The sequence below is a fragment of the Ostrea edulis genome, chromosome 7 (assembly GCF_947568905.1).
Source record: "Ostrea edulis chromosome 7, xbOstEdul1.1, whole genome shotgun sequence".
NCBI lineage: Eukaryota > Metazoa > Mollusca > Bivalvia > Ostreida > Ostreidae > Ostrea > Ostrea edulis.
Genome location: NC_079170.1, coordinates 23,093,271 through 23,112,545, shown reverse-complemented (window position 1 = coordinate 23,112,545; position 19,275 = coordinate 23,093,271). Strand labels below are relative to the sequence as shown.

The 19,275-nt window shown below is 34.9% G+C and overlaps 1 long non-coding RNA gene across 1 annotated transcript; it reads left to right on the top strand.

Annotated features, from left to right (window-relative positions):
• Positions 1-11,592: 11,592 nt before the first annotated feature.
• Positions 11,593-18,948, top strand: LOC130047938 (uncharacterized). Its single transcript, XR_008796753.1, has 4 exons — positions 11,593-11,810; positions 12,554-12,685; positions 13,835-13,966; positions 16,555-18,948. It is a non-coding gene; the product is annotated as an uncharacterized LOC130047938 (long non-coding RNA).
• Positions 18,949-19,275: the final 327 nt, after the last annotated feature.

Genomic DNA, 19,275 nt, shown 5'->3' with positions numbered 1-19,275 from the left:
ATTTCATCGCTTTCAAACTGGAAAACTACGCCAAATATTTCATTTAAAACAAATTTAACGTAGTTTTAGGCATAAAAAGAATTAATTTTGCTGAAAAAATGAAAAAGTTTAGAAACATGCGCTGTGTCCTTTAAGTAATGTTGACCTTAAACGAGGCTGTTGCAACTCCTGTAAGATCAACTTATTTGTCGATAGTGTACTTCGATTTAAAAGCTGGTGACACACAAACCACCCTCGTGCTTATCGAATCAGGTTAGAAAAATAAACATTATATGTCGTTGATAATGGTATATTGCTACAGACCTTGAAGAGTGCGACTACACCTCCAGAGCGTTTTGTTTCGTTCCTCGCAAACCGTTCATAGTTCCGTGCACACCGTTCAGCGTTTCGTGCAAACCGTTCACCGTTCCGTGCAAACCGTTCAGCGTTCCGTGCACACCGTTCAGCGTTTCGTGCAAATTGTTTCGTGCAAGAATCGTTCCGTGCATGATCAAGCCACACCCATAGAAACGTGCAGATCGTTCAAACCACGCCCTTAGAAACGTACAGACCGTGCAAGTCATTTCGGCATGGAATGTAGGACAGGTAAACATTGTTGGGAATTCGACCAATTATTTCAAAATGTCTATAAGAAAATCCGATACCACTTTCTCACCCTTGGTAGTTTCTAGCAAGTGCAGAGACATGTAATATCTTTGCCCTCGTAAATTTTTCATTTTTATTTTATTTATATGTTGTTTTTTTTTTGTATATAGGAATAATTTATTTTTCTTGTTACATTTGTGTGATCAAGTTTCTCTTTTTAAATAAAAAAATATTTTTATCAAAATCGGTTATCGGAACTGTCTCCACAATGCAAAGACCGACCTGTGTATAACTTGTATATTCTACGCAAATTTCAAGGTCCCCTCCCTTGAGGATATGAATATTAATTTCAGAATATGTTTTGTTATTTCGAATATGATATACAGTTCACTGTCTAAAATATCATTTCTTCAAATGCAATGATACTAAAATACTAAACAATATATAAACAAATAATCCAATGTTTAAATTTCTTTATCTTATAGATCAACAGTGATCGGCAAAAAAGAATGGTTCTCATTAAGTGAATATTTCTTATGTTAAGAATGTGTATAAAGTGTTCAATGTTTGCTTGGACGGATGCCCCCCAGGATACACAGGCCCAGATTGTTCAGTACCCTATGTAGATGGATTGTACAGAAATAATTGTCAACATAAGTGTCCTTCTACCTGTTCAAGCTGTAACAGTATCGATGGAAGTTGTCCCAAAGGTTTGTCAGTTATATGAACTATATCAAATGTTGCGAGACATCTTCCTAAACACATTGAATTAAATTTTCTGGAAACACAAATTATTTAATTTTGTTTCATTTGATATACATAGAAAACCCTGTTGGTGCATAACAGTTTTCTTCCCCGGTGCTTTAGAAATATCATATAATCATAATGTTAAACGTCATACATACGTTTGATGAAAATCGAAAGCGGGCCGTCCGATTGCGAAACAAGCGCCCTCATCGCTGGGTTACTACGACCAGTCGTGGTTAATGTCCTTGAGGATATGAATCTTAATTTTAGAATATGTTTTGTTATTTCGAATAAGAGGAATATTAAAATCCTGTATTAGACATATCAGAACAAAAGTACGTACCATATATCCTTCTCTGTTTAGTAAACCAGATGTGATAAAAGAATTAAATAGGTTACATGAGGAGTACGTTTTGGTCCCAGCTGACTAAGCTTGTAACAACATTGTCTTTGTTTGTAAGGCTCATTATCACAACTGTATTTTAAACGAACTTGGCATTAATTCCACTTTTAGTTATCGTATTCATACTCCAACTGCCCTTTCAGAAGATGAAATTCTTCAAAACCATGCTTCAGTTTCAGACACATTTGATATCCCAGTCAATGGATCAAATGAATATACCGTACCTATATAAACTACATAAAAATCCTAGCAAACAAATATACATTGCTATCTTTGCTCCCCACGACAATATTAACAACTGTGAAGGAGAAACTTCAAACTGACTGTACGACAACATTTGCCAGAAGTGTAAATTGCGTTAAATTGCTTTTGAAAAACAAATGTGTAAATCAGACATGTGTAAATTAGACAGTTCACTGTCTAAAAGATCATTTCATGAACTACAATGATACCAATATACCAAACAATATGTAAACAAGTAATCTAATGTTTAAATTTCTTTAACTTATAGATCAATTGTGATCGAGAAAAAAGAATGGCACCCACTAAGTGAATATTTCTTATGTTAAGAATATGTATAAAGTAAAATTTATACCGTAACAATTTTGATACACCAGATGAGCATTTCGACAAATAATGTCTCTTCAGTGATGCTCAACCGAAATGTTTGATATCCGAAATGAAAGTGTCCAATGTTTGCTTTGACAGATTGCCCCCCAGGATACACAGGACCAAATTGTTAAGTACTCTCTGTAGATGGATTCTTTGGAAAGAATTGTCAACATAAATCTTCTTCCACCTGCTCAAACTGTAACATTATTGATGGAAGTTGTCCCAAAGGTTTGTCAGTTATAGGAATTATATCAAATGTTGAGAGACAAAACCAAAAGCAAACTCGACGACGAAGACAGCATATGATAATGTATATAAAGTTTAATTTCACAAAGACGCTCACATTATTACAAACGGCAAATTCATTGAACATGATACTTTTTATACAGAAATTGATTGATTAGTTCACGTCCCGTCGAAACTTTTTCAATCATATTAAAACGTATATGTACAACTCCATGATCCCAAATGAAGATACCAAACCGTGATCAATTACATACAATCAATAAAGAATGCGAAATGAAAATTAGGGCAAACACGGATCCCTGTATACACCAAAGGTGGGATCAGGTGCCTGAGAGGATTAAGCATCCCCTATTGATCGGTCACATCCTCTGTCAGCCCTTTATTTTGATCAGGTGAAATACGTAATATGTAGTCAAAATCAGTACGTAAAGCTCGGCCTAACAATTATTTCATACAGCGTTTGATCTAACGACGGGTTGTATTTGTAAATTTTGACCGTTATAATTACCATGGATTTATGAAATGCTGAATTAAAAACAAAGGTTGTTGAAACTCCATATTCACTACCCAAGGGTTTTAGGTCCACTCCACTCACCACGAAGGGAGCAGAGTGGACCAAAAACTCTTGGGTATCGAATATGTTGAAACCCCTGTAAGATCAACTTATTTGTAAGTAGCCTACCTCTACTTTAAAGGTGATGATACGCGAATCATACTCATGCTAATCAGTTGAGCGAAATGAACACCATATGTTGGTGATAATAACATATTCATAAATAAATTTCACCGGTGATAATGGCATATTGCTAAATAGATATGACAGATGGCCTAAAGCAAAATAAGTACGATCTGAAAAATGTATCTAAACATCTTTAATATTTATTTTCTTTATTTGCGTCGTACAAATGATACATGTCAGAGATTACCACTGGAGTGCATGATCAGAGCCAAGTTTTCTTGAAATTTGGTAAACAATAACACAGTGGTTAGGGTTAACGCAATAATAAGTCCTTATCAAGTGATCAGCTAACGCAATGGCTAAAAACTGTTTTTCAAAAGGAATTTAATGCAATGGTTAGGTAACACTGTGTTAACTGCGTCGATCACTTGTTAACCATTTGATTACCCATAATGCACTTCCACTTCCTACACTTTTCTACAGACCAGTAGCTAAGTACTTCGTTACTAGCTTGGAAATACGGATGTAATTATTTAATTGCGGTTATAAAATTTAGAAATTTATTTCAAAATTAAGGATTATCTCCCTCACGCATAGCTCTTATCCTTAGACGAATTTGACTCCACTTTTTGGCACACTGTTTTCCCCTGTAATAGCTCTAAAACTTCATTGTTATTTCAGATTTCAAACATTTTGGTTGATCATCACCGAAGAGACATTATTTGTCGAAATGCGCATCTGGTGCATCAAAATTGGTACCGTATAAGTTTTACAATGAAAAGAAAAATGGCCTACGTCGTCTGCAAAACTGGGAAGAAAAGAAGACGTGTTAATTTCAGCATTACAGAAACCAACTTAGTATGCAATCGGATAAATGAACATCCGATATTGGAGTCGAAGTTACTCTGTTACAAATATTGAGATGCCAAACAAATGTATATTGAACACCGGAGGGAGATAAAGAAGTCAGGAGAAGGTCCCCGCCAAAACCTCTATCACAATCGATGATGAGGGTAGTTTAGAAGCACCGGGATTCTTCTTCATTTTTCAGAAATCATGGGGGTAGTGGAGACATCCCTTTGGGACCAATATGGTTTGTTTTATTATATATTTTAAAGGGCAATCACATTTACATAGTCATGTATTTTTCTGCTTAGTTTATAAATTTGTTACACTAGTTGAATTGGGTTCATGTATGCACCTTCGAGTATGGCATTGACACCAGACTCGTAAAACATTCCAATGAAGTGATATTTTGAGTGGAATTTATTCTCTAAGCTTACAGACATGTTTTTATCAATTCAACAAGAAAAGGATTTCTGTTCATGCAATTTAACTCAGAATGAACTGAAGAATTTAGTCCTATGTAATGTTTCGTCTGTTCTTCATTTTCTGAAGGGCAATACATATTTCTCTTTTTTGTATCATTGGTAATAAATAACTAAATTGGTTCATTAAGGTACATATCAATCAATTGGAACTGCTATTTATAGATTAAAATTAAAAACTGTATCTTGTTTCGATAGGAATGAGAAGAAAATGTGTGTACTAGCACCAAAAAAAAAAAAAAACGTAATATTTTAAATGATTCGAGGTTCCCTAAGGTCAATACGAATTATTTGCGATCATGGTCAGACTGCTTGCACGTTTATAATATGAAACTCCTTCCTATTAACATGGCCATTTTCGTCTGAGGTAGGTGTAATAATTCTGACATGGGTTCCATCGAACAGCCGATGACACTGGGAAAGCCGGTCTGCTGGTAAAAAGCGGTCTTTATTGACGTCATTTCCGTATTTGTTGTTGACCATGTAATGAAGCGTCCTGCCCGACAGTCCGACAGAAAATTTCACCAATAACTTCTTTCACAGCCTTAAAGACTGCTTTTCTCAATAATATAAATCTACCTAATGTGATGTGGGAAGTTGACGATGGAGAAGCTGAAGTCATCTCCTTTGTCATAAAGGTGGGTTGTGAACTTGCTGTGATGTTCAATAAACTGCCCAAGTACGAAACAGATATAGAAAGTTCTAAGATGTCTATGATTTCGAGTTCACTCGGATATATGGAATCGACGTGTGGATGGAAATGCGTATTGCTAATAGAAAATACGTCGTTGATATATCTAAATGTCGTGTTTCATGCCACAATAAAATATTTTATCTTCTCGTGCTTTTGAATAAATTCTGCCTCGTAGGAGTATAAAAACAGACCAACTATTAAATGAGTACAATTCGTGGCCATGGGACTTCCAAAAGACTATTGAAAGACCTGATCACATACGAATATGTATATATTGTAATTGAGAAATTCCGGCATCTATTTAGTATTAACTTCAGATCACTTTTTGTGGAATCAGAGTGATATTTAATATTTTTGATGACTGATCAGGAAATATGAATGAAAGGCGAAGATAACGAACTCCTTTAAGGAATACAAAATATAGATTTCCCCATGCTAAATTTGTAATGACAAAAACAGTTTTGATTGATCGTGAGGAATGATTCTGTAAAATGCTGAAAAGTTATAATGATTGAAGTTGTTAATTTGGGAAAGTTTTGTCGTTTCATATTTACAACTTTGGGACTTTGTAGAATCCATGTTAAATTTAAATCACATTTCCCATATGTTTGTGAAATAATGCGTATCAAGTTTCTTTTAAGTTTCTCCTTCACAGCAGTCAATATTTTGTGGCGAGCATCGAGAAGTGTTTGATAGAACATTTATTGGATTTAGCAACGTATATCTGCACATATTTTTGTAAAGGTTCGGAATATCGTATGTGACTGACAACTCATATTCTTTCAACGCATTGACTACGATATTAAATGCGTTTTAAAATTGATTTTGAAGAATTTCATCTTTTGAAAGGGAACTAGGAGTAGAAGTAGAAGTACCAAATGTGGAATTAAGATGAAGTTTGGTTAAAATATAGATGTAATAGTGAGTCTTACAAACACAAACAATGCTGTTATGTACAAGGTTGTTCAACTAGAGCCAATGCATATTCATCGTTTACATTATCCGATTATTTCATCTCTTCTGGTTTCCTGCACTTCTGGTTTACCATATATTTCACAACATATTCTTTCACAATTGCTTCGTATTTGGTTTTTGAATTAAACATAGAGGTTACAGTCCCTGAAACGTTCTACTTTACCATTTTTCCGTTCGCTCACCGTTCGTTCACCGTTCGCTCACCGTCTGTTCATCGTTCAGTCTTTTCATTGGCATTCGGAACACCAAAGTGAAAGGACCAATCTTGATAGCATGGCGAAAATGAAAATTGAACGTGTGCGTAAAAGTGGAAGGATACTTTCTTACTATATCAGAAATTTAATTTTGAAGTACAAAATATCAAGATTATCCACTGTGAATGCCGAAAGGTTGATTTGAGGTTTTGTTAAAAACAATTCAAAATGACAGACGAATATAAGAGCTTGTCGTTATGAATTTAACCCAAGTACAAAAAATAATGCAGTTTCAGATAATGAAAACCTCTTCCCCTGTGTTTATGATTTAGCATTTACAAGTTCGGGCACAGATTATTATAATTATTTTTGCATTGCTTGACAAGAGTTTTAAACATGTCACCCCCACTACTTTGAAAAATAAAACAAACAATCGATGCTACATAATGTACATTGTACCGTATGTACGTGTCAGAATGTCAAACTGATATAGCTATTTTTACGCCTATATTTATGAAAGACATTGTCAATAAACTGATATTCACTACTCTTCCCAAATTTGAAACCTTTGTAACATTTGTCCTTAATGCAAAGATGGAATTGTTTATCTGGTGCGTTTCCGCATTAGTCTTTAAACATTTTTCGGGTAGTTCAGTAAATAGAAAGTTCTGTACTGATCATTTCCTCGGGTCGATGTATCTGCGAGGAATGATTGACACAAAATGTAAGTAGGGATATTTAATACTGATAGGAGTGTTGAGGTGTTGACACTGGGTATACCGTACGTATTGTTTGTTTACTGCATCTATCTTGACTCCTTTTTGGGGTGTTTGTTAATAACAGGTATCCCAAACGATCGAGCTCGTAAAGTTTGAAGCCATACATGAACACCTGTTAATTCTGGATGTCACTACGCATGTAAATTATAGTGTTTTCCTTTTCACATGTATTATTTATATATCATACCCATGCATTAAATGTATCTGTACATGTAATGATATACACAATGTACATACGAAATTTGCTTTTGTTTGTGTATGACTGTTGCGTGTATTAAATGTACAATTTGCGATACTTTCATGAAATATATACATGTATACTCGGTACTTGTACAAAAATTTATTACATTGAATATATCCAGAACTGTAAAATATGCTATATCACGATTCCGGTTTATTTAACTTTTTATTGATTGATGAAATATACATGTACATGTATTTTATTACTTGATTATGAAATAAGTAAAATCCCAGGGAAAACTCCGAAACATTCCGAGTAAATAGATCATTTTGCGTTCAGCTTGTGCTCAGCGTTCGTTCGCCGTTCACTTTGCGCTCTGCATTTGCTCACCGTTCACTAAACTGCGTTCACCGTTTGCTCTGCATTCGTTCACCGTTCTCTCTGCGTTCGTTCACCGTCCGCTCACCGTGCGTTCATCGTTCGCTCACTGTGTGTTCACCGTTCGCTCACCGTTCAAGTGGGAAAGAAGAAAGTTTCAGGGACTGTAACAGCAAACTGTCAATTCAACATTATAACATACAGGATACCACGCTTCTCCGTTGTCTACTTCTCACATGTATGAAAGATAAAAATCACGAACAATGATCAATCCCATAACTCCTATAAGCAATACAAAAAAGGGTGTTGGCAAACACGGACCCTGGGAAACACCAGACGTGGGACCAGGTGCCTAGGAAACTTGATCAAGTAAACGGAGTTTCTGTTGTCAAAATCATTGTGCCAAGGACGACCTAACAATCAATATTTAAATAAAAACCTCAGAAACATTTGACCCAATATTAGATTGTGTTGGCAAACTCGATTATTATAAAAACTATGGAAGTTACAAAATGCTGATGTTGAAGCCTTTGTACCATCAGTCCCTTTGGCAGTAGCTTGCATCGATTTAAATACTGATTATTATCACCATCACTATAAATTTTCAACCAACAGTTGAATAATGGTCTATTCTACAGTAAACATTTTACTAATCAATGGTTTGGTCATTGAATACTAGTAATTAGCTATTCAACTGCTAAGTATTAAATAGTCAAACTATTCATTGACTAAACACAGTTGAAGACGTCACTGAATGATTTTAAAACATCAGAGCACACGTATGATTCCAATAATATAATACAAACAACCTGGATCAACATATATCTTCATGTGTTTTTCTTTCTTTAAGTTTTAAAAGTCTCTCTCTCCTACAGTTGTAACCAGAAGATGGGGTTTGAGAAACCTGAATCATATTGTACTATAATTTTAGAGGAATTTGTGACATGAAAAATAAACCCTTATTCCACCAATATCAGTATTTTCACATAACTCATAATTTTGACATCAATAGAGAGAGTGTAGTTTCCTTGTTCCTTGTTTATTTCCGTGTTTAATAAATGTGGCTATGGAGTTGGTTAAATTATCAGTCATGTATCTAATGTTCTTCTCAGTCAGGGAGACGTTTCAAAACATGTAAGTAATTACTTGTATTGATATTCGTGGCAGATGGATTAGGGAATATTTGTTAGGTTGCTACTTTTGAATGCCGCCGTATTACTGAAGAAAACCTTATTCATCTTAAAACATGCAAACATTTCATTATGAGTCTTATTGCGAGAGTTGTGGTAATGGAATAACCTAGTGTATATGAGGTAACATCATCGGACACTCATGTTCGGTCGCTCTCCTTTTACCTCCCGTGGGACACAATGCCGATATTTTTGCATAACGCATTAAATTGCATGCCTTTAATTGACATATCGAGGAGCAATGGTAATCGCCGCAAGTATTACTGGAACTCAGTGTCAACTACAATGTCGGTGCGTGCCCACGAAAGTATGTGTGTTTTGCTGTGCCACCGTCAAAGATGTAGTTATAGATGAAAACCCCATAATGTCTGATTATTTTGGCTAGTACTTCACTGTACCCGTGACCCCCCTTTCGGAAATTCTGGATCCATCTCTGAAATGTTTATTATAATCACTGTTACATGGCATGTGAATGAAATCAGTCATGCATGATACAATCTAACAATTAGATGCAAATTTGAATTAAAATATGGTCTTACAATCCCGTTCACATATCATTTTCTAATTTGCGTGGTTGAGACATCAACTGTGTTTACACAATGTAAAGTAGGTCAACATTATTGGTTCAAAATGCGCCGACAACACAACTGGAACACATTACGAGTGTACTTAATATGCAAGTAAGTTTAACCGATATAAACCGATGGAATTCCAAGTCCGTTAAATACATTGCTCCCGTATGATGGATAAAAGTGGCGAGACTACGAGTGCTGGGCATGTACACCTGTACATAGACTCGTAAGTAAAAGTAAACGCTTGATATAACAGGCTTTGTCTTCTCCTGTCTTTATAGAAACAAATACATCCTCCGCTTCAATAAAGCAGATAAACCATCTCACTAAAAGTTTTGTAACCTGTCCAAATTAAACGTAATCAAAATTTCCGCTTCGAAAGCATGTTTTTCTTTGCTGCCAAGGACTGGAAATAAGGGGTTTTTCATTGGTTGAATATCGCAATAAGGAATGGTAAAGCGACCAACCACAGAGAGAATGTGATCCACACCTTCCAGCGAAAATAGCGGCCTTGTGTCCCCAGATAGGTATACAGAGAGCGACCGACCGTGAGTTTCTAACGATGATGAGGTAAATACTTGTATATTTGACTTTTAATCTCTGAATTGATATTTGAGATGGACCTTAAAGTTCAAATTTAACAGAGAACACATTCTGGTCTAAATAAAAACGTTTAATTTTCATTCATTAATGCAATTATAGAAGTCTAGCAACAAAATATTGATGTTCAGAGGCTTGATTGTCATGTTTGAAAAGCTCAGACAACATCAGAAATGATTTCCTTTAAGATATGAAAACAGTATATCAATCCCTCTGTTTAGTGTTTCTGAGGTGAATGCGTTGCTATGTAACTAACTATAAATGAATATATTAGATTTCATAACAATAACCTCTTTAATCAAAAACATTGAAAACAGTTTTTCGCAGCCCATTATAGAACACATTCTATTTTCATGACTCTCTTGTCAATTATTTGATCTAGATTAGAATAGGTACTCAGTACACCTTGCTTGTTGTAAGAAGCGACTACATGGGACGGTATTTATGATGAGGTCGCAAAACCGAGGTACCGTGTCACAGCAGGTGTGGCACAATTGAGATCCCAACCAGCTCAAACGCAACAACCGACCATCATAGGCCTACATTTTGCAGTCCTTCACCTGCAATGGTGACGTCTTCATATGAGTGAAAAATTCTCGAGGCAGACATTTAAAAAATTACAACTGACCAAGCGATTGACATGTATGCTAAATCTCTCAATCTCTCCTCCATCCACAAATGTGTACGACCACGTACCACCCTGTTATGTTTTGAGCAATAAAAAAGAGTGGCGTCTGTGAAAATGTCCACTTGTGCATGTTCAAGCTGACTGTTTTCCATAGCATCCAGTTTTTCATCGATTATATATTTTCTACAGGGATGTCACAGTCAACGGAAATAGAACAATTCAAAGATTTCATAAGAAGTGTAAAGCTTTCAAAATCAATATACTTAATAAAACAACAACATCGATATTTATTACCAAGCGTTGAACAAATTATTAACACATATCTTATATATGTGACAGGTGAAGGTAACGAACACTGATATATCTCATCAATCCCATAAGCAATGCGAAATAGATAGTTGCGCAAACACGAATCCTTGGACACTCCAGAGATGGAATGAGGTGCCTAGGAGGAGTAAGCATTTCCTGGCGATCGATCACACCCGCTGTGAGCCCTATATCTTGATCAGGTAAAACGAGTTTCCTGTAGTCAAAATCAGTGTGCCACAAACGGTTCAACAATCGGTATGACACACGTCAGACATCATTTGACCCAATGATAGGTTGTATTTACAAACTAAATCGTTATAAGGACCATAGAATTTGTGAAATACTGACCTTAAACGAGACTGTTGAAATCCCTGTACCATCAACTTGTTTGTCGTTAGCTTGCCCGACTTAATAACTGACCATACGCAGAACAAGTTCTTGCGTATTGAATGGGTTGAGAGATATAAACACCATATACAGGTGATAATGCAATATTGCTACTAAAATATGGAAAGTTGACGATGGAGAAGATTAAATCACCCCGTTTGTCATAAAGTTGAGTTGTTAGTTTCCCGTTATTATCTATCTTAGATTATGCATTATATTCTATCTATCTCTACCACTAACTGGTTTAATTTTGATAACAAATGACATAACGACAGGATGCTATGATGGGTACTACAGAAATGAGACAAGTGGGACATGCAGCCGTGAGTAACCAGCTATTACTAAAACTAAAAAAGACTTGATGTTTTGTAACTAGATGTGATAAGAGAAGAATGTCATCTTCATAACTATAGAACTAGGGGATACTTGATGTTTTGTAACTAGATATGTTATCAGAATATAATTTTATACTATACTTAACTATAGAATTGTTGGTAAAGTTTTCTATGTTTCTATGTGTTTACGTGTCCTTGAGAAGTATCGCTTGTGCAGAGTCTTTACTAGCTGTAGGTGAAATTGTTAGAAATGTTGACCCGTGCAGAGCACATTGAGATTTTTTATTCGTGTCAATACATACATGACATGGGCCTCCATTTGTGGGGTCATATCTATTGCCTTTTACTTCTAATGCCGGGTGAAGGAACATTCACCACCTATGTTAAACGTCATACTTTTGATGAAAATCAAAACTGAGTCGTCCGGTTGCGAAACAAAGACTCTCATTAGTGCGTTACTACGGCCAGTCGTGGGGAATGTCCTTGAGGATATGAATATTAATTTCAGAATATGTATTCTTATTTCGAATATGATATACAGTTCACTGTCTAAAATATCATTTCATCAACTGCAATGATTCCAATATACTAAATAATATGGAAACAAATAATCTAATGCTTTGATTTCTTTAACTTATAGATCAATAGTGATCGAAAAAAAAATAATGGCTTTCACTAAGTGAATATTTTTATGTTAAGAATGTTTAAAATGTTCAATATTTGCTTTGCAGAATGCACCCCAGGATACATAGGCCCAAATTGTTCAGTACCCTGTGTAGATGGATTCTACGGAAAACTTTGTCTACATAAGTGTCCTTCTTTCTACTCAAACTGTAACATTATCGATGGAAGTTGCCCCAAAGGTTTGTTAATTATATGGATTATCTTAAATGTTGCTAGACAAAACCAAAAGCATACTCGACGACGAAGACAGCATATTCTAATGCATATATAGGTTGTCTTAATTTCATAAACACATTGCTTTAACTTTTCTGGAAATACAAATTATTTAATTCTACTTAATTTGATATACGTAGAAAACCCTGTTACTGCATATAAATTTTCTTCCTCGGTGCTTTCGAAATATCATATAATCACATATAATCCCAATGTTAAACGTCATACGTTTGATGAAAATTGAAAGTGGGCCGTCTGGTTGCGAAAAAAGTGCCCTCATTACTGGGTTACTACGACTAGTTGTGGGTAATGTCCTTGAGGATATGAATATTAATTTTAGAATATGTTCTGTTATTTCGAATAAGAGGAATATTAAAATCCTGTATTAGGAATATGAAAACAAAGTACGTACCACCTCTCCTTCTGTGTTTAGCAAAGCAGAAGTGATAAAAGAATTAGATAGGTTACTTAAGGAGTATGGTTTGGTTCCAGCTGACAAAGCTTGTAACAACATTATCTTTGTTTGTAAGGCTCATTATTACAACTGTATTTCAAACGAACTTGGCATTAATTTCACGTTTAGTAATCGTATTTATACTCCAACTGCCCTTTCAAAAGATGAAATTCTTCAAAACCATGCTTCAGTTTCAGACACATTTGATATCCCAGTCAATGGATCAAATGAATATACCGTACCTATATTGGATTCCTAAACTACATAAAATTCTTACAAACAAAGATATATTGCTACCTTTGCTCCTCACGACAATATTAACAGCCGTGAAAGAGAAACCTTAAACTGACTGTACCACAACATATGCCAGAAGTGTAAATTGCGTAACATTGTTTTTCGAAAACAAATGTATAAATCAGACATGTGTAAATCAGACAGTTCACTGTCTAAAAGATCATTTCATGAACTACAATGATACAAATTTACCAAACAATATGTAAATTAGTAATGTAATGTTTAAATTTAACTTATAGATCAATAGTAATCGAGTAATTTAAATTTAACTTATAGATCAATAGTAATCGAGAGAAAAAATGACTCGCTAAATGACTATTTCTTATGTTAAGAATGTGTATAAAGTGTTCAATGTTTGCTTTGACAGAATGTCCCCTAGGATACACAGGACAAAATTGTTCCGTACCCTGTGTAAATGGATTCTACGAAAAGAATTGTCAATATAACTGTTCTTCCATCTGTTCAAACTGTAACAGTATCGATGGAAGTTGTCCAAAAGGTTTGTTTATTTTAAGAATTTTATCAAATATTTCGAGACAAAACCAAAAGCATAATCGACGAGGGAGACAGCATATGATAATGCATATATAGTTTGGCTTAATTTCACAAATACGCTCACATTATTACAAGCGGCACATTAATGTAGCATAATACCTTTCTATACAGAAATTGATTGATTATTTCACGTCCCGTCGAAACTTTTTCAATAACATTGAACAGTCTACATACAGCTTCATGGTCCCAAAAGTGACACAGTAAGAAAACAATGAAGATACCAAACCGTGATGAATTACATACAATTTATAAAGAATACGAAATTAAAAATAGGGCAAACACGGATCCCTGGATACACCAAAGGTGGGATCAGGTGCCTGGGAGGATTAAGCATTGTTGATCGGTCACACCCTCCGTCAGCCCTTTATTTTCATCGGGTAAAAGTAAAGCTCGGCCTAACAATTGGTATGAATTATTTCATACAGCGCTTGATCTAACGACGGGTCATATTTGTAAGTTTTGATCGTTATAATTATCATGAATTTATGAAATGCTGAATTCAAAAGAGGATGTTGAAATTCGAAATCCGCTAGTGGACCAAAAACTCTTGGGTACCGAATATGTTGAAACCCCTGTAAGATCAACTTATTTGTCAGTAGCCTACCTTGATATTAAAGCTGATGATACGCGAATCATACTTATGCTAAACAGTTGAGGGAAATAAACATCATATTCCAGTGATAATGGCATATTGTTAAATAATTATGACATATGGACAAGAGCAAAATCAGTGCGATCTGAAAAATGTAAAACTTACACGGTATCAATTTTGATGCACCAGATGCGCATTTCGAAAAACAATGTATCTTTAGGGATGCTGAACCCGAAATGTCTGAAATCCGAAATAACGATAAACGTGCTAGAGCTATACCATGGGAAAATAGAGTGCCTTAAGTGGAGTCAAATTCGTCTAAGGATAAGAGTTATGCATGAGGGAGATAATCCTTAAATTTGAAATGATTTTTTTAAATTTTATCACATCAATCAACTATACTTCTGTATTTTCAAGCTAGTAACGAAGTACGTTGCTGCTGTAGAGACCCCCGAGGACTAACAGTCCTCCAGCAGAGGCCTCAACCCAGGGGTCAATATGTAAAATGTATCTAAACATCTACAGTATTTATTTTCTTTATTTGCGAAGAATAAATGATACATGTTAGAGATTACTCCTGAAATGTATGATCGGAGCATGGTTTTCTTGAAAGCAGTTTAACTTTAACACAGTGGTTAGGTTTAACGCAATGATAAGTCCTTATCAAGAGATCAGCTAACGCAATGGTTAAATTCTGTTTTTCAAAAACAATTTAACGTAATGGTTAGCTAGCACTGTGTTATATAGGTTAATCACTTGTTAACCATTTGATTACCTTTAATGTACTTTCACTTCCTATATAAACAAAAATAGCCTACATTGTCTGCAAAATTGGGAAGAAAAGAAAAAGTGTTAATTTCAGCATTACAGAAACCAACATAATATGCAATCGGGTAAAGGAACATCCCATATTGGAGTCCAAGTTACTCTGTTACAAATATTGAGATGTCAAACAAATATATACTGAACACCGGAGGGAGATACAGAAGACAGGAGGAGGTCCCCGCCAGAACCTCTATCACAATCGATGATGGAGGTAGTTTACAAGCACCGGGATTCTTCTTCATTTTTCAGAAATCATGGGGGTAGTGGAGACCTCCCTTTGGGACCAATCTGGTTTGTTAGTTGTTAGTTTTATTAGATATTTGTAAGGGCAATCACATTTACATAGTCATGTATTTTTCTGCTTAATGTATACATTTGTTACACTAGTTGAATTGGATTCTTTTATGCACCTTTGAGTATGACATTAACACCAGACTCGTAAAACATTCAAATGAAGTGATATTTTAAGTGGAATTCGTTCTCTAAGCTTACAGAGAAAGTTTTTTTTTTGTCAATTCAACAAGGAAAGGATTTCTATTCATGCAATTTAACTCAGAATGAACTGAAGAATTTAGTCTTCATTTTCTCAAGGGCAATAAATATTTCTCTTTTTTGTATCATTGATAATAAAATAACTCTTTGCGATAGGAATGAGAAGAAAATGTGTGTACTAGTGCCAAAAAACGTAATGTTTTAAAAGATGCTAGGGTTTGTAAGGTCAATGCGAAATATTTACCATCATGATCACATACTGCTTGCACGTTTATGATGTGAAATTCCTTCCTATTAACATAAGCGTTTTCGTCTGAGTTAGGTGTAAACATTCAGACATGGGTTCCATCGAACAGCCAATGACACTGGGAAAGCCGGTCTGCTGGTAAAAACCGGTCTTTATTGACGACATTCCCGTGTCATTATTATATTATTTATATCATTGCTTTAGTTGACTTTTATAAAACTGTGATTAAGGTGCTTGAATATCATTTCATATATCTTTAGGCTAAGTTTCAAATGATACAATATATGTATATATAACATGTATAAAATGTATATATGTATTTGACGTGATGTACATTTTCATGTCATTTTGATATGCGGCTTTCTGTTTGATACAGGGCATTTCAATTTATACTATTTATTGTGCAATTAACTGTGCAAGTTAATGGACTGAGAAGGAGGAAATATAAACATGAACTTTTAACAAGGATTTCCGGACTGACATGGATGAAATATAAACACGAACTTTTAACAAGAATTGACGGACTGATATGGATGAAATATAAACACGAACTTTTAACAGGGATTTACGGACTGACATGGATGAAATATAAACACGAACTTTTAACAAGGATTTACGGACTGTCATGTTGTTGGCCATGTAAGAAAGCGTTCTGACCGACTGTCCGACTGACAATTGCATCAGTAACTTCTTCCACAGCCTTAAGGACTGCTCTTCTCAATAATATAAATCTACCTACTGTGTCCCCAATTACTTGTAAGAAACTACCGCTGTCATATAACCTAAGCGTAATAAAAATGTGTTGAACTACAGCCAGGGCATGGCTCCGCTTGGTTAACCTCTCTAAGTCGAATTTAAACATATTTGTTAAGAATTCGACCCCTCTTCTACTGAAATGGTAGCGCTTTCTTATTTCTTCGTTTAACCAATTATGTAGTGGGTCAGCTGATGCTCTGCTTTGTCTGAGGTGGACGCAAAGATGATCAAACGGCCATATTTAATCAGGAATAGGTCACTTTTGAAAACTGAGGCAATTGTAACGATCTCAAGATATGAATTGCTTGTGGCAATACTTCAATACTGTACTTCTATGGTAGTTAAAACAATCTAGTTTGCTATTCTCTGTTTCATATTGTTTATAGAAGTTATGAGATTGATCACTGTTAGTTAGCTTCACCTTTCACACTTTCTAACTGATGGATCCGTTGTGTAAATGGTTATTTTTATTGTCTGTTTGACGTGTTCCATGCCAATCTTTGAATCGTTGTTTAGATACTTATTTACATAGTTATTTATATTTACATAACTTCATAATTATTTCGGATTTCAAAGATTTCGGTTGAGCATCACTGAAGAGACATTATTTGTCGAAATGCGCATCTGGTGCATCAAAATTGGTACTGTATAAGTTTTACATTACATACACATGAATCCCGTTACTGCATCGTCATAAAGCTATCGCAGTGAATGTGACCGGTCAACAGGGAATGGTTGCTCATACAACGTTCGACTTAATGTAAGGTTGTATTTCCTGAGACTATTATAACGACCATAGAATTTACGAATGCTGCCTTAAAAAAAGACTGTTAAAACCCTTGTGGCACCAACTGATTTATCATTAGACTGCCACAAGTTTTAAATTGACGATACACAGAATATCCTCTCAGGAATCAGTTGAGAGCACGAGAAGCTGAAGTCACCCCCTTTGTCATAAAGGTGGGTTGTGAATTTCCTGTTATGTTCAATAAACCATCCAAGTAAGAAGCAGACATAGAAAGTTCTAAGATGCCTATGATTTCGAGTTCACATGGATTTATCTAAATGTCGCCTTTCAGGCCACAACAAAATATTTTGTCCTCTCATGCTTTTTAATAAATTATGCCTCGTAGAAGTATAAAATCAGACCAACTATTTAATAAGTACAATTCGTTTCCATGGGATTTCCAAAAGATTGTTGAAAGACCCGATCACCTACAAATACGTATATATTGTAAATGAGAAACCCCGGCATCGTTTTAGTATTAAGTTCAGATCACTTTTTGTGGAATCAGAGTGATGTTTAACATTTTTGATGACTGATCAGGAAACATGAATGTAAGACGAAGATAACGAACAGTGAGTGATCTCATAGCTTCTTTAAGGAATACAAAATAAAGACTTCTACATATTCCATTTTTGTTGATGAGCAGTTGTCTATAATACCAAAACCCTAGTGAGTAAGGACAAGGGACGTTATTGGCTATATACCGCCGATATTTTTTTCATTTTTTCAACTTTCATACTATGCTTAATTATTCTTTTTATTTACAAACTAGGATGTTCTTCTAATCCCACTTACATGAAAATGACGTAATATTTTATTATGACGTCATGAATATACGCTAAAGATGAGCTGTTTAGCGGAATCTGTTGATTTGAAATAAATTATGAATAAACTTTAGCAAAAACAAATACTTTTGCATGCAACAACCAGATTTATATTTTGCATGTTTAATTATCCATTGATATTCTTCTTTCATTATCAATATGGTGTCGGTTGTTGGCTGCAAACAATATGAATTTTGAAAAAGAATGAATGCGGAAATCGGCCGTTTTCGCTACGCAAAGTCACTATTTTGCGTGTTATAGAACTGATGCAAACTGTTCCATCATTTAACCTCATAAACTTTTACTTACTTTGCGATTTAATGAATACATGTATGTCCAAGTCAAACAATTAATGCTTTCCCTAGTTTGCCATAAAAATCTGCACCTAATAAATGCAGATGATGTCTGTCTTTCGAGTCACGGAGACGGGTCAAAAATTTAAAGGTCACGGGAATATGTTTGGACGTCCTGTCTTTTCAAAGAAAGATTATTTAAGAATAAATTGAATTAAAATAAAAAAAAAACCAAAAAACAAAAAAACAAAGACATGCACAGACCTTTAATAACTCGAATTTATTTTCTTTTTACAAAAATCGGACCAAAATTCGTTCATTTTCTGCAAAAATGGGTACTGATACGTTATATCTCAAGAGCTAGATAGTTGGGATGTCTGTTACTTTTTTCGCTAAATTTTAATCTATCTTTAATACAAATATATCAAATATAATGC